The sequence below is a fragment of the Euprymna scolopes genome, chromosome 1 (genome assembly GCF_053919585.1).
Source record: "Euprymna scolopes isolate OS-2025 chromosome 1, ASM5391958v1, whole genome shotgun sequence".
Lineage (NCBI taxonomy): Eukaryota > Metazoa > Mollusca > Cephalopoda > Sepiida > Sepiolidae > Euprymna > Euprymna scolopes.
In genome coordinates, this window is record NC_136482.1 from 170,010,122 (window position 1) to 170,027,327 (window position 17,206).

The window sequence follows — 17,206 nt, forward strand, 5'->3', positions numbered from 1 at the left end:
TTGCAAAGCGAAAGGGAAGAAAAAATAATATCAATGTTTGGTGCATTTTAGCTCAAGAAGTCAGTATCTTCAGACAAGCTAATCACCATATATTTGAAAATATAAAGTACTTGAAGCATACAAACTTTTCCCCAAATTTTTGGATTCGACATTAAATATGAAAATTCCAAGTTGGGTTTGCACATGTCTGTGTACCTTAGATTTCTGGTAAAGTAGACAGGAACTGAAATAAATAAAAAAAGAAATAAGGTTGGCAGAAATTCTAATGTGAGTCAGTCTGTGCAAAGAAGAGAAAACAGTTCTCCAATGAGTCCCAAGAACTAGGGGGGGAGGGGGAGGTGAATTTGGTAACATTAATTTGTTGCGTATTTAGCCGTTTGTTTACATTGGTGGTCTTTAAACAAATGTATTTCAGGTGAAAACATTACATGCTTACATGTCATGGCAAAATTAGTACAAATGCCAAAAATTATGAAGAATGATTCAGCAGAAAATAATTGCAAATAAAATAGAATTTGTCAAAGAATCAAGTTTTATCAAGTGTTTTAATGTGGGAGAGCTGTACGATCAATTCAGTATGACAAACAGACTTAATTCAGGGTCTACCATTTTTAAACGGAATGTAATTGTGGCTGATTTTTTGGTAAAAATATATTTAGCACACTTGCTACTGGATCATTTTTCATAATTTTTGGAATGTAATGACACCAGTATCATTCTTAACACCATTGCATATGTCTTCAAATAACGTGACAAACAAACCAGCATCGTGACAAGCAGTAATAGTGCTTTAGTATTAGTAGTATAAATAGTTTTTTCATTCTCTATTGGTATATACGCATCTCTTACTATATCTCTTTCCTTCCGTTCCTCTCTCTCTCTCTCTCTTCATCTGTATTTTTCCCTTCTACTTCCAAAAGGCAACCATCTCATTGTATGTAATTTCTTAAAATTAAAAAAATAAAAAATTAAAATTTCAAAACAGAAACTTTTAAATAACTTTTTTTAGGGGCAAAATTTTTAAATCCTCTAAAAATCAAAAGTGTTTAGAATTAAATAAGGAACAGATTTTATGCAGGTTTCATGAACAAATATTCAGTACATAACGAGAAAAAGGGAGATAAAAATTTAAAACATCAAAAAGCAAGAGAAATCAAATAGACAACCAATTATGTCCTAACAAAGCGAAAGCGCCTATTAGATAAAATCAAAGTAGTACCTATTTACTATGCCTCCCCACGGGACAGAGTTATACACCAAGGTCGTTTTTTAACGTGGAGAAAAGGTACAAAAATAAAAATTGTCTCAGTCGTGAAGGATTTCTCCTCCACCGAAAGAGAACAAGAAATGGAAGCGCAGCATCTGAAGAACAGATACTACACTTTGATTTTGATCAAAAGGCCAAGAAAATTTTCAAAGTAGTAGAAAACATTTTGTGCCCTAGTGCTTTCACGCGAAGACAATATATATGTGTGTGTGTGTGTGTGTGTGTGTGTGTGTGTGTGTGTGTGTGTGTGTGTGTGCATGTGATCACAAGTAATTTACATTTTTACTAACTTTTCAGTATAATCCCCTCTCTGCTGTCCCTCCTTTAACATGTACAAAATTTCTTCCATTCAAAAAAAAAAAAAAAAAAAAAAAATTGGGAGGGAGGGACTTTTTTTTTTACCACATATCAAGACCTGGAGGCCACTCGAGGATAAGGGTTAATGTGTCCACTGTAGTCATTGGGATAATAGTGTTGTAATCATTTGTAATTGGCTAGAAATGGTGAATCACGTTAAATTTATATGCAAAACTTATCCCCCACTTTAAATTCTAAACTAATTGTTAATTTTTCTTTTCTTTCTTTCCGCTAAGTTTTTTAATGTTCACGCGTAATCATCTAAAACAAATAATTTCATTTTCTTTTTCGTTTTTTTTTTTATTTTTTATTTTTTTATTTTTCTTCCTTTGAAGATTGAAATGCCGGGTATGGGGCAGCCAAACCAGCTGCCAACATTGCCCCGCTTTTTTATTGAAACCAACCGAGAGCTCTTTTTAATATCCTCGCTGTTCCCTTAAGTGCAATTGTCTGAATCTCTTTTGCACTTGGTTCACCAGGAATATTAGTTACGTAGGACTTCAGGTTCTTCTTCATAAGTCCTGTGGCACCTATGATAACTGGTATGATCGATATGTGTCTGCGTGTGTGTTGGAGGGATAATTCAGCAGAATATGTTTTACACATTTAACGCTTTTTGTGTAATTTATTTTACTGCCAACTTTTTTCAGGCTGTTTTCATGTAATTGCCCCTCTCCCACCGCACTAGAATCTCATTTTCCGGCACTTCTACACTATTTGGACGAAATTTTGAAAATCGTAATACTGAATTTCACATGAAAACATTTGCATTTACGTATTCCCCGTATTTTGAAGATGATTAAAATATATACAAAAATTACGAAAATCGATAAGGTAGAGAATTATTTATTAAAGAAAATAAAAAATAGAATTTGATGAAAACGATCCTAAGACACAGGAGAGCTCAAAGGGGAGGTAATTTTCCGTTTCGATTTTAATAAGATGGCCGCAATTTTTCACACGCTAACACGATTAAAGTTGTGTGTGTGTGTGTGTGTGTGTGTGTGTGTGTGTGTGTGTGTGTTTAATAATTCAGTAATATTCATGTAATTCCGATTGCATAATTTGGAAGCCACCATTGTAATTTATTAGTATTGACAATAAATAAATAAATAAATAAATAAATAAACAGAAATCATTGTTTTTTAATCTGAAAACTCCATTTATCGACTACAAAATTTCGTCCTAATAGTGTAGAAGAAGCGCCCATTTTTCTTTTGAACTGAATTAGCATAGGGTGCTGGTGCTGGAGTGGACTGCTGGAGTTCCAATAATACTAATTTAACTTTTCATAACACTATTAAAAAGAAAGTAATTTAGTAAAAAAATAAATCGATATAGTTAAAAAAAAAATGAAAAAAAAAAAAAGCGAAACAAAAATGGAAATAAAATTCCCAGACAGCGCCGGTCAACCTAATTAATAAAACAAAAATACAGAGAATACAGGAAAATCTTTACGATGTATGTACGTACCCGTCACAGGACGAAAATGTCAGATTCCAAAAAATCACATAAATTGATCAAGTAGTTTTATTTTTAATTAAGAAAATCAAATTTTATGAGTACGCAGAAAGGAGGGACTGTCTCGCATTGCCATCTTGAAAGAAAAACAAGGGCACATAAGTCAGCAATACTTCAAACTACCGAGATCAGTCTTGCAATGCTACCGATTTCACATTAATCGCTTTGAATCTTTTAAAAGGGATTTTCTTTTTAGATAAACAGTAAACACCCATATTAACCTAGTCGAGCGACTCGAGCGTGGCCTACGTAAATAGAAGATCGTTCCACTAAAGTCGCGTGACCCACTGACGTCGCAAAACAAAGTCGTATCGCCTAACCGTGACCATTATTGCACTGCAAATGGTCACGGTTAGGCGATACGACTATTATGAAAAATTACTTTTTGTTTCAATTCTTAAATAAATTGCTGAGGGATTTAAAACTGGTTTAAAAATGACTGTATTTTCTTTTCCGAAAGATAAAGAATATGCGGAGTTTTTTGTTGGGAAAATACTGTAATGAAGGTGTCTTTCTTTCTTTTTTTTTTTTTTTTTTAGTATATTTAATTATTAATTTAAAATTAATAATTAAATATACTAAAAAAAAAAAAAAAAGAAACTCACTCGTTTTAAAATAATCGTTTTAATAGTCGTTTAGCCCCTAACTATGACCATTGTACTTTATTCTGCGACGTCAGCAAGTTACGTTACTTTAGTGGAACGGCTTTCTATTTAGGTAGGCCACGCTCGTTCGACTAGTTTATTATGCTTGTTTATTAAAATAAAACTATTTGAGCATTTTACGTCAATTAAAGAATATTATGGTTCCATTCCGTGAATAAAAATTTTCACCAGTTTTATTTTTTAATTAGGTTGAATTCTAAATAAGATCCGCCCCTCAAAAAAAAAAAAAAAAAAAGAGAAAACTCACAATTATAAAAAAAAGAAAGAAAGAAAAAAGAAAGAAAAAAAGCTAAACAAAAATGAAAGTGAAAAGCTTCCCAGGCAACGCGGGTGTATAGTTTTAAATAAATTCCTTCAAACGGATCATTGCTTTTTCCTATGCTCGCTTTCCTTCTTCTCTAGTTTCTCTCTTCTTCGCTTCCTAGCTTTTCTTTCCTTTTTTTCTTTACTTCCTATCTTTTCTTTCTCTTCTACTTTCTTTCTTTTCCATCTTTTCTTTCTTCTTCTTTTCCTATATTTTATTTCTTTTTTCTTTCGCTTCCTTTTTTTCTTTTTACCTCGTATTTTTTCTCCACTTCTTATTTTTCTTCTTTTTTCCTTTCTATTTTCTTTTCCAATTTTTCTTTCTTTTTTTTCTTCCTTCTATATTTTCTTTCTTCTCTTCTACTTTCTTTGTGCCCCCCTCCCATCTCTCTTTTTTGTTTCATCCTACCCCCCTCTCTGTTCGTACGTTAGGTATTCCCCCCCTCCCTTCCGTTGTTAAGTGCGTCATGCGCAGACGGGGTCGCCCAAGCAAACACGTTTTTAAATGCAGCAGTAGTGCAGTTTAAGTTTTTATTTGCGTCTCCACCAGTTTTCTTTTTTGGATTACTATCAATTATTACTATTTTTTTATGCAGAAAACATATCTAACATGGTAAGTATTAAGTGTCTAAATCTTCACTCGATAAAATACTGCACGGAAGCATTTTTTTTTCTTTTATTTATTTACTTGGAAATCGAATGTTAAAAACCTCGATAACAGCGCGCGGCCATGTGTTGTAGTGGAGGAAGGATGATCCAATATTCAAACCCTGCTATGGCGCTACCTGCAACTGCCGATATAAATAACGACATTAGCAGGACATCTTCACCTTTTTGACATATATTCCACTCATTAGATATTCGATTCAGTTTATATATTCATATATATTTGTTTTAATAGAAATATAGGAACTAACATGTTTTGCATCCCCTCCCACCTTGCATAACCATGTTTATGTTTAAATTAAAGGATAAAAATATTTATGGTTATCTCCGATGATAAAGCAAAAAAATACTTTAAAAAAAAATGGTTACTTATGCATCTGTTATTACCGCTCTGTAATAACATTATTTAGAAAGCCATTCTTAAAATGAGGGATATTCTGTAACTATTCTGTACTTTCACCTAACAGTAAACAGAAACATCGTAAAAAATGGATTAAACTTAAAAAAAAGCACGGTAACATAGATGCATAACCCCCCCCCCCCCAAAAAAATGCTTTCTTGGAAATATCTCCCAAAATAGTTACTCGTTCTGTTCTGGGCTATGTGGTAAAAAACTAGGTGATCAGCCTGATCAATAACGATTTCTGGTAGTAAAGTGACACTTCTATTTTAAAATCTAGGGTTTTTTTTAGAATTACACTTTAAAAAAAAATCTCTGAAGGTGTCATTCAAAAATTCACAACGATCTAGTAATTTTTTCTATATTTTATTTTTTTATTATTTATTTACTTTTTTCATGACCTAACCCAGCGTAGTATAACCCCCTTCCCTGTTAAGAACGGCTTTCGATGTTGGTGTTTATTCCGAAAGCCATTCTTAACATGGGGAGATTGGGGTGTTTATAATACGCTGGGGCACATCATAAAAATGTACCAAAAATTCCGTTGGGGTAAAGAGTAGAATTTTCTTAGCTTTTTAAAATTGGATTCGAACCAAAAAGCACATGCTTGGAGGATTCGCGGAAACGAAAGTTTTTTTGTTTTTTCTACAACGTGTTTAATTAAAGCAGAGATCATTATCAAATTTAAAAAAGCAATGCGTTATCTCCAGGCTATAGATATTAAAAAATGTAAAACTTCTCGTAGGTTTCTTTTTCACTTTTACGTGATGTGCAGATGTGCACTCTCCACTGCAGAGCAGCAAGCAGCATTCAGCAGCGCTTATTAATGCAGTGCCTGTGCATCTAAGTTACCGCGTTATTTTTAAAATATTTTCAAGTTAAAAATTCAATTTTTACATTATCTTTTTAAAAGTGAAAGTACAGAATAGTTACACACTATTAAGAATGGCTTTCTAAATAACGTTATTTCAGCGATTTCATAGATGCACAATTGCACAACTATCAAAAATGCAATAGCGTGAAATAAACAAATGTAAAAGAAATAAATCCACCACAATGCATTTGGGTTTTTTTTTCGTAAAAATCAGCCGTTTAAATAATTTAATAGTAAAAAATAAATAAATAAATGGGTACTTATACAGAATACAGATCGGCTAAAATATAAATGTTTAGAAACCCATTAACGTGGGGAAGGCGTTTTATATTTTTAGAAATTTAAGTCTAAAACAATAGTTCGTATTCTGTATAATTACCAAAATAAAAAAAAAATGAATTAACTCTTCGAAATTTAAAAGGAATTGAAATATTTACACTGCCGAATAGATTTTTTTTTTTTTTTTTTTTTTGCTTTTAAATTTCTTAGCCAAATCCCACTGTATTAAAAATAATTTAACAAGAAAACGATACCGCTAACAATTAAATTTAACTTTCAAAATCTTTTAAATTATATTTTACATTATATATTTTGCATTAAAGAGAGACAAAAATGAAAGTAAAACTCCCGGGCAACGCCGGGTATGTATCCGTGATACATTGTATCACTAGTAGTAGTAATAATTGTAATAATACTAATAATTGTAGTAATAATAACGATAATAATTTGTCTATGGCTTAAAGTTGATCAGGCAACTGAACCAAAAAAAAAAAAAAAAACTTTTATGATGCGGGAATTTGCAAATGAAAAATTAACGCTTTTTCTTTCGTGATCCCTTTTTTTTTTTATTAAAATAAAAGCTTTATTTTAATTTCCATTTTTTCTGTTTGCATATTTTGGTTACTTATAATTTTACTTTTTTTTGAACAAATTAAGAAAAAATAAATTTAGCTTTTATTTTTCAAAAAATGTTTCGTAAAGGAATGTTGTATTGTCTATTTTAGGGAGGACGAGGTGATTTCTATTGTTTCTTGAGTTCGTCATTAAATCGGTTTAAATGTATTTATCAAATTAACTTTTTTTTCTCATTTTTCGAAAAGTTTAATTTTATGACCTAAAATTAATGGTTTTTTTTCTAATTTTGGAAAAGAAAATATTCCTTACGTTTATTAGTATTAATTGTTTGTTTACTTCAGTAATTTTCAATTTTTTATGAATTAACTGCATTAATTAACATATAAAAATGACCATTTCTTTTATATATTTAGAAAATATTTGGGTACTTATGCATGCAGTATGCACTTATCGAGCTGAAATGTTATTTAGAAAGCCGTTCTTAACATGAGGGGAGAGTGTTTTATATACTTTATATAATTTAATAATTCAATTTAATAAAATATCGTAAAACTTTAATTTAAATTGAATACAATTTAAAAAAATAGCACGGTAACACAAGTGCATTGCATAGGCATCAATATTTGTTTTGTTTATAATTCTTGCTTGCCCCAGGAAGATGGAAGAATGGGAAACTTTTTTTTTTTTTTTTTTTTTTAAATTCTTTTCACAATAAATCACGGAAAATAAATTTGCTTTTTTTGGAAAAGAAAATAAGGTACTTGTGCAGCAGCTTGCCGTGCTAAATTTTAGATTGGGGTTTCTAAGTTAATTTCAATTTTTACGGTATCTTATTAAATTGTTAGGTGAAAGTACAGAGGGGTTAACAACCCCGCTCCCCATGTTAAGAATGGGTTTCTAAATAACGTTATTTCAGCGGTCTGTTATTTACATAAGTATAAAAAATGGGTGCTAGTGCACTTACTGATCCGCGCTATTTTTTAAATCGTATTTCCAAGTTTAATTAAAGTTTTCTGATACGTTTTGTTTTATTCAATTGTAAGGTTAAAGTATAGAATAGGTACACAAAACACCCTCCCCTCCTCATGTTAAGAATGACTTTTTAAATAAAGTTATTTCAGCAGGGATCAACTGCACTAGTACCAAAAAAATGAATAGATCGCAGAAATTAATTTATGAACTTCCTAATAATAGTTTACTTTTTAAAAATATTTTAAAATATTTTAATTTAATAAAGATTTCAAACTCAAATGTAAATATTTGAATTTTTTAAAATGAAGTTTCTTGCACAAGCTAAAATTTAATTTAATGCTTTGCTTATCTTATGTTTTAATTAACATGCAATTAAAGATTAAAAATAGCAGTTTTTATGTTGCAATTGAAATGAATTATGAAAACAAGGTTTCATTTTGAATCCTTGATTCGATCAGAGCTTAGAGAAAACTAATTCAAAGTTCATGTATAAGGATTTGAAATTTGTTTTAGTTTTTCATTTTTGATTTTCAATAAAAATTCGATTTTGGCGGACGTTGGGAATCTGAGCCTTATCAATTCCACAATTTTTACTTTTTTGAACTTTTTTTCTTGTTAATATCATCGAATAGAGACTTATTGTATCAGATAATTAAAAAAAAAAAATACTTTTTAAAATAATTTATTTTTTTTACTCTAAAATAACCGGACGTAACTCAGCGTTCCTTAACAATTTAATAAAAGAAACACGTCCGGTTATTTTAGAGTGTAAAAAAAAAAAAAAAAAAAAAAAAAAAAAAAAAATGGACCTTTAAGTTCGTGTTTAATTTACTACAACGTTATAATAGAAAACTGAACAAGCCGTGAAAAGTCATAAAAAATGATTTTAAAAAGTATTTTTTTAATTATCTGATACACAAGTCTCTATTGGATGATATTAACAAGAAAAAAGTTTTTAAAAAAGTTAAAATTGTGGAATTTATAAGGTAAGGCTCAGATTCCCAACGTCCGCTTCGATTTTTAATAATCCAATGTGTATTTATCAAAGTAACGTATACGAGAAACAAGATCAAAGTGTAGTATCTGTTCTATGCTGTACTTCAATTTCTTGTTCTGTCAGTGGAGAAATCCTTCACGACTGAGACAATTTTTATTTTTGTTCCTTTTCTCCACATTAAAAAACGACCCTGGTGTCTAACTCTGTCCCGTGGGGAGGCATTGTAAATAGGAACAAAGATTTTGTCTGATTTTGAAATTAAAGCGTTAAATATCTACGACTACAGTATATGCTCACCCCCTCCTCGTATATAATCTAGGTTTTTAAGAATTAAAAATTATTTTGATGCATTCAAGATTAAGTAATTAAAATATCCTCTGGTATTTCTGCACTTACGTTACCGTGTTGGAATAATAACGTAATCTTGAAAGCTATTCTGGACTACACAGATTCGAAAAAGTTGTCAAAAACAAATGTTATCAAAGGCAAAATAAGTTACTCTTCTACCTAACTGGATAATTTTGTAGTGTTTTTATTTAATGTAACATGTTTATTTAGCTCGAAAAACAGTGTTTACCGATGTATTGGAAAATTTAAAATGGCGCCCGACTCTTTGACACGGTAAGTTTGAGAAAACGAGTTATAAATAAAAAAATATGCAAAATACTGTTAGAAACTCACTCAATATATGTTACCGTAACATAGGCTGATATATATTCAGTGGGTTTTTAACAGTATTTTGCATATTTTTTATTTTTAACTCCTTTTCCCAAACTTACCGTGTCAAAGAGTCAGGCAGGCGCCATTTTAAATTTTCCAATACATCGGTAAACAGTTTTGAGCTGAGTAAATATGTTAGATTAAATAAAAACACTAAAAACATATCCAGTTAGGTAGAAAAGTAACTTACCTTGCCTTTGATAACATTTGTTATATATTTGTTTTTTTGACAACTTTTTCGAATCCGTGTACAGAATACAAACCTGTCATGAGTGTTTTGTAACTATTCTGTACTTCCGCCTAATAATTTATTAATGAGAAAGACCTCGTGAAACTTGAATTTAACTTGAAAATAGTATTTTTAAAAATAACACGGTAACATAAGTGCATAAGCACCAGTTTTCTTTTTGTTATAAAGATTAAAGTCAACTAAGATTATTACGGATCCTGCTATTTTAGATAGAATTTTCAAGTTAAAATTCAATTTTTATCTTTTGTGTATTAAATTCTTGGTACTCATGCAGAGTGATCGGTGCTGAAATAACATTATTTAAAAAAAAAAAAACATTCTTAATATGGTACCTATTCTGTACTTTAACCTTACAATTGAATAATAATAAAAAAAAAAAAAAAACGTGGAAATACGATTTAAAAAATAGCGCGGCGGATCAGTGATCACTCTCTTCATTAGCACCAAATTCTTAGGTAATAATACAAAATAGTTAACAAACCCACTCCCTCGCCATGTTAAGAATGGGGTTCTATATAACATTATAGCACGGTCGGTAAACTGCAGAAGTACCAATATTATATTTCAGACGGTGAAAATTGTTTTCACCGAATTTGTACAGATAGTCAGGGACCATTTTACATTGTGAATAGAACCCATCACGTATTTAAAACAAATCTAGATTTTAGAAGAACGTATGTAACATGGCCGTTACGCTCGAACCGTATTCGTTACAGTTCAAACAGCTCTCAGATCCCCCCACGCCGTCTGGCACCGTCGCAAAGGAACAAAGAAAAATAAATTTCAGCTTTTCTTTCTTGGTTAACATAAGTCGTTTATTGCTGTTTTTCTTTCTCCCCGCCTCGATACGATGGTCACGCTAGATGCCAGCTTGTCTCTCGCTGCCACATATCCATCTCACTTGTTTCTTTCTTCCCACCGCACGCTGGCCACAGCCAGCCCATTCTGCCTTCACTTTACACGTCCGTCTCCTTCGGTGTCGACTTTTTTCTTCTCTCGACCACGTGGTGGTGTTTTTTTTTTTTTTTTTTTTTTTTTTTTTGTCACGCCAACTCGCACACTTCCTAATTTGCATATGTGCCTTTTCGGCCACTGCATCTAATATCATCGCAAGCCAGCTATCTTACAGTTGTTGCAGATATTTTCCCAATCACTCTGTTAGACGTACACCTTAGCAAAGATTTTATTATTAACGAATCCATACCAATGACTAATTTCTAGTTGATAAATTTTATTTTAAACCAAATTTTCTTTTTATAAAGTTGAAAATTTAAAAATTTTTACAGTTTAATCAAGACATTAAAAAATATCGTAAAAGTTATATTGTACGTATCCATTTTGGACTGAAGATCTCTGAAAAAAAATTTAACTTAATTTGATCGAGTAGTCTTTTTACAGCAGAAAAACAAGTTTTTTTATGACAGCACGTTGAAGGTAGCCATCTTTTGAATTTTTTGAATACTCCACAGGGAAATAACTGTTTAAAGCATCGACACTCCCTCCCCATCTTTAATACTAACTTTTCTCCCTAAAAATCAACCTTTTGCTTGGTATCATAACAAATTGTTTTTACGCTGTAAGAAAAACAAACAAACAAAAAAACTAGATAAAATTAAGTGATTTTTTTTTTTTTTTTTTTTTTTCGGGAACTTCATTCCATAACGGATACGTACAATATAACCTTTTTTTCGATATTTTCATTTTTTTAATGTCTTGATTAAACTATACGAGTACCATAATATTTTTAAAACTAAAAGCACAACCTGTTCTTTAAAAGTAATTTAAAATTTCTAGTTTAATTTATAAATTCAGTTCTAGGGCAAAAACAGTAATCATCACCCACAGTTACTAACTATACTCGGTGTTTTGAACAAAACATAAAAATAAATGGTCGCTTTTTAACCGTGTTTTGAGGTTTATTTACATTTTTACGTGATTACTGGCTTTTAAAATAACTTGAGCGATGATGAAATAAACTGTACAATAGTGTCAGGGCAGTTTGATCAGAGGTCTGTTTAACGCGAGGCGATATTCAGCCAATATTATTAGGCGGGAGACACTATCGATAGATGGAAATTGTCATAATTAGGCCCGTCGACGTTCGCCGGCAGAAGCATCTCAAGCGACTTGCGAAAAAAATACCCCCTTCCAACCAAACAGAACTATTTCTAGGTACGTGCAAAATGAATGACCGATCCCTAAAATGTCATTGTGTGTAAAGTTTGACCCCTCCCTTATAAATTCATTAAAATTCAGGAAATCAGTTTTAATGAAATTTTTTTATATTAAGGATCACAGAATACAATGAACACATTTCTTTTTAAAATATTGAAAATGTACTATTTTGTGTAAATCCCTAAGAGATTTTATTGAACTCAGACGGGACCCTGATAAGTACTACTCCAGATCTAACTTTCTAAGGTATCTTTAAACTCGTTACGTCATCTATCTACTTGACCAAAGATCCTTGCCTGGTCTTTTGTCACATATCTTTGTTTATTAAAACCAAACATTCCTATCCTATATTATTAAACCTTCATCTAAGCTTTTTATTGTCTTAATTATTTCATTAATTAACGTGATTTTTTTAAATATGACCTTTTCCTTCTGTGACGGGCACGCCCAAAGATTTTTGTCTGTTTTTGTTTTTTTTAATTAGGTTGAATTCTAAAGTTGCACTGAAATTTTGATCACACCTGGTACAATTGAGTCTTTAATTATAGAGAATCTTTTTGTATTGTCCAAACATAATTTGAACGCAAATATCTTATAACTTTTAAATGTCTTCTCTGAAAACCTTTCAATATTGTCCAATCTTTTAGTGTTTAAAAACTTTGGAATTCACTTTGCTTTTTTATTTCATAAGTCTTATTTTTAGATACATAACATCACTTGCTAAATTGTTTTAACTTTATCAGATAATAATGCTGGCTGTTCAGGATTTCATAATTTATTTCCTTTTTTTTTATCAAAAAGCGGGGAGTGGGGGGGTTGTTCTAATCTTGATAAAAAAGCATAAGCCAAAAATGATATGTCGTTTGTATGAATAAATCTTGTTTCACCCTTTTTTTTTTCATGTGTGGAGAAACGGATTCTCATCACAAACTTAAGATAAATTCATTCATACAGGAAATGTCATAGAGCTCAGAAAATTAGTGTTCCGTTTATGACCTAACTGCATCCAATAGCGGGTCTTTGAAGAGTGAAGTTACTCATAATTACACCCATGTCAAAACTGATCTGGGTACTCATGCAGAGAGTGATCCGTGCTGAAATCATAACGTTATTTAAAAAGCCATGTACATGGGAAGGGGAGGGTGTTTTGTACATATTCTGTATGTACTTTAACTTTACAATTGAATAAAAAAAAAAAAAAGTTTAGTTAAACGTGGAAATACGATTTAAAAAATAGCGCGGATCACTCTTTGCATGAGCACCCTGATCTGGAGTAGTAGTACTTATCAGGGTCCTTTCTATGAGTTGAATAGAATCTCTCTTAGGGATGACAGGAACCTAAATTCTGTCGTATATATGTAAATTTATGGAACTTTTTGTGAGAAGAATCGCATCACAAATGTTCTGCAAAAAAAAAAAAAAAAAAAATGACCCATTAATTATGCACAGTGTGTGTATACGCCTGTAATCTGTTCTAGAGTCTTCTCGAGACATCTGTTCGGTCTTGCTGTACAAATCGCAGAATGAACACCACTGGAATGCATCATGGAATGTGGACCTCCATCTGAATTTGTGGAAGCAGCAATATAAGGGCCAGTCTTTTGAATGTAAATACTCAATGATATAAATATGTTGTATTCTCGTGGGTGTATGTATATATTCTGTACATACATACACGTGTACGTAACGGGTAGCTTATTGACTATGCGTCTGTTCTTCATACATATGATCGACTAGTTTTCAGAATGTCACAAAACAACTTATCTGGTGTATGTTCACATATAACGACAAATAAGGAACGGAATAAACATCTTTGTCTCTTGTCAGAAAAAAAGGAAGACATACCTTCCACAAAAGGGACAGATACCATTCTATGGGGTTATCTAATTTGGTTAATTAGGGAACACACTTGGCCCGTCTTTGATCTTGTTGAATGGAAAGCTGCACCAAAAATTCTACCACGAACCTGGTTTCTTTACAGCAACCTTTATTCCAGTGTTCTCATCTTGGAAAGGTTGAACGCTGATACAGTCTGGTCTACATCTTGATTCTCTATCTTGCTCCTGTTAGGTGCCATCCTGTGTGTCGACCGTCTCTCTCGGCCATCCGTTATAGATTCTCCTAATTAACTTTATAAAGTGTCTTTAAACTCGTTACATCGTGTATCTACTTAACTAAAGATCCTTGCCTGGTCTTTTCTCATATCTTTGTTTATTAAAACCAAGCATTCCAATGCTATGTTATTAAATTTTCGTCTAAGCATTTTGTCTTAATTATTTCTTCAAATTCCAGTTCTATATCAAAACACTTTATTTCCACAACATTGTCACCAGTTCAAATGATGGTCACTCACCTCTCTAGCAGGACATCCGACATTGCCTGGGACATAATATAATAAATGGATTTCATCCTCGTGACTAAAACCTTTTTCTTTTATTACAACCTTCATTTTGGGTGGCAGGGTTATGGGGGGGGGGTCTGCAAAAGATCCAAATTGATATCATGAATAACTTATGGCAAATACCATGAATATTTTTTTTTTATAAATTAAACCTCACAAACTTTTAATCAAAGTGACTGACATTAAGTAACCCCAAATTCTGAATCTTATAAAGTTGTAGTTCCTGTCTGTGACTCTTAGCGCAATTTTATTGCAAAATATTCTTTATGAAGAGGATAGTTATTTTTTTATTTATTTATTTATTTTTTTTTTTTTTTTGATAAGTGTACCACAAAACTTTAAAGAGCTCAATAGTGTTCCGTGCTGTCGTGCCATATAAAAAAAAATTGAGAACCACTGTTTCTAGGGTTTCAGTAACCATTTATATTTTATAACTGCACTATCAAGAGTACATGGATATTGGATAAGTACATTCAACCTAATACCGAAGATATAGGTACAGCATTGTGTGGTCAATATTCTCACTTGACATCCAAGGAAATAAAACTTTGTATTTTATTCATAACTTGCAAATTATAGGGGTTATAAATTCAGAATACAGATGTGAATGTTGAAAAATCAAAGCTAAAGTGCGCAGGGATCTTCATTGATTTTTGGGAAATGTACGATATGCCTTACAGGGTTAAAGATACCGAAATATATTTCTGTGTCACTTTACTTGCCCCACTCAATGTCGAGTACACTCTTTAGTGCCAACTCCAAAATTGGAGATAAAAAAAAAAAGATAGAACGGTAATGGCATTGAGTTTGACACAAAATGACATTAAGGTTACCCATTCAAAGCTCCTATTCGATAAAACAAAACAATGAATCCTTCATTTAGTATCGAATATTTTTAAAATTTATGAAAACTTTAATATTTAATTTTTATAAATATTTAATATTTACATGTAACTTGGGACCATTTGCAAACTTGATATTCCCTTGAGACTTCCTCCCTTACAGGAAATCAGTTCAACCTGTTTAGGATGAGTGCCATGGCTTTTTAGCTTTTGTATATTACCTACAACTTGCAAATCTTAAATACTTCATCAGATGAATTGTTCACGGAAAATGTTTATTTCTGAATTCATCACAAAATATTTTAATAAACTATTAAAATATTTTGAATCAATCCCATTGACAGACAGTTTTTTCGGAAAAATATATTGCTCTATTAGAAAAAAAAAATGTAATTTAGTTTTGAAATTTTGGTACTAGTGCAGAGAGTGATCCGGACGTAAATGTTATTTAAAAAGCCATTCTTAACATGGGGAGGGGAGGGTGTTTTGTGCCTATTCTATACTTCAACATTACAATTGAATAAACAAAACTTTAAACTTGGAAATACGATTTAAAAAATAGCCCGGATCACTCTCTGCACTAGCACCGAAATTTTTCTAACCAATACCTTTCCAGTGCAACATCTTTAACAATTTATTATTTGAGTATCATTCTCACTGTTTCTCCTCACTTTTCTGACTTGCATGATGTTTTCTAGTGCCAGAATGTTTGGTGTTAATGGCAATTGTCAACACGGTTCAAATCATTTACAACAGTTTTGACCCACATTACATTTGATTGACCTCTTTTCATTTGATGCGAGGAGATATTAGAAAAGTAATCTCGTGTTTAGGTATTACAATATTTTGAAGATCTTCATTGACAAGAGAAAAATCCAGGCTGTCCTCAATGGTTGTAAATCTAAACATATTAGCACAGATGTGCCTCGGGGATCAATTCTTGAACCTTTATTTCTGACTTGCTAACAGCTTCACGTTGCCCGGTCGTACAATACGCTTAAACATATTTTAATTTATGCAGATTACATGAATTATTATAGAATCAATTCTCTATTGATAATTATGAGGAATAATTTTCCCGGTGGACTAATTCACAAAAAACTTTGTTTACAATATCACGTCAGCTGATATTTGGGTTTGATGATGAATGTTCTGGAAAAGTCACTTCTGACTAATGTTTAGTTTTAAAATATGCAAACGAAGAAATAATTGGCAGTGATTTTAAATGGAACCTCTTTTATCATAAATTGAACTCATTAATAAGAAAAAATTAAAATGGTGAGGTACACCAGGCTTGAACAGTGGATCATGTAGTCGAATGTTCTACCATTAAGCTATTTCTCCAGATTATAATAAATCTGTTTTTTAAGAAGAAATGATTTGCAAAGATTTAATCTCCCTTGGTCGGTGTAATGCAAAATATTCCCCTGTAAAAATTATTCTTTTTCATCTATAAGAGGAAAAGAGCTATTTTTATTGGATTTTTTTTTGATTTTCGATACTTATCGGATGAATTTCTGTACAAAACATATCGAAGAACACTGCCAGACATAAATTAGCTTTGTGTGAAATTTGCAAAAGATAGGCTCAGCCGTTTTGGAACTTATGAGGAACTCACACACAGTGACTTTTATATAATAGATATTCATAAATGGCCTTCCTGATAAAATTGTGCTCGAATTGGATATACTTGTTGATGACGCTGTTCTATAATAAACATGGGAGGGGGGAATGGACAGGTATCCAAGGTAATGACAGAAATATTAGAAAACTACTTTCAGTCTATAATTGTATGGGACTATAAATGGATGGTAACGTTTAATGCTACTAAGACTAAGCTTTTTACAAAAAACAACATAACCACTGATTGCCATGACAAATAGCATTTTCCCTTTCCTTTGTCCTAACTCCTTAGCTTGACGGTCCTGGATATAACTATAT

General features: G+C 31.6%; 1 protein-coding gene across 2 annotated transcripts in view; it reads left to right on the forward strand.

Annotated features, from left to right (window-relative positions):
- The first annotated feature begins 4,562 nt into the window (after positions 1-4,562).
- The window catches only part of LOC145277237 (cytospin-A-like), a 307,717-nt gene continuing 295,073 nt past the window's right edge, over positions 4,563-17,206 (forward strand). For both annotated transcript variants that reach the window (XM_080128780.1, XM_080128783.1), the window contains exon 1: positions 4,563-4,726. The gene's annotated coding sequence lies outside the window, so the exon portion shown is untranslated. The remainder of the gene's footprint in view (positions 4,727-17,206) is intronic.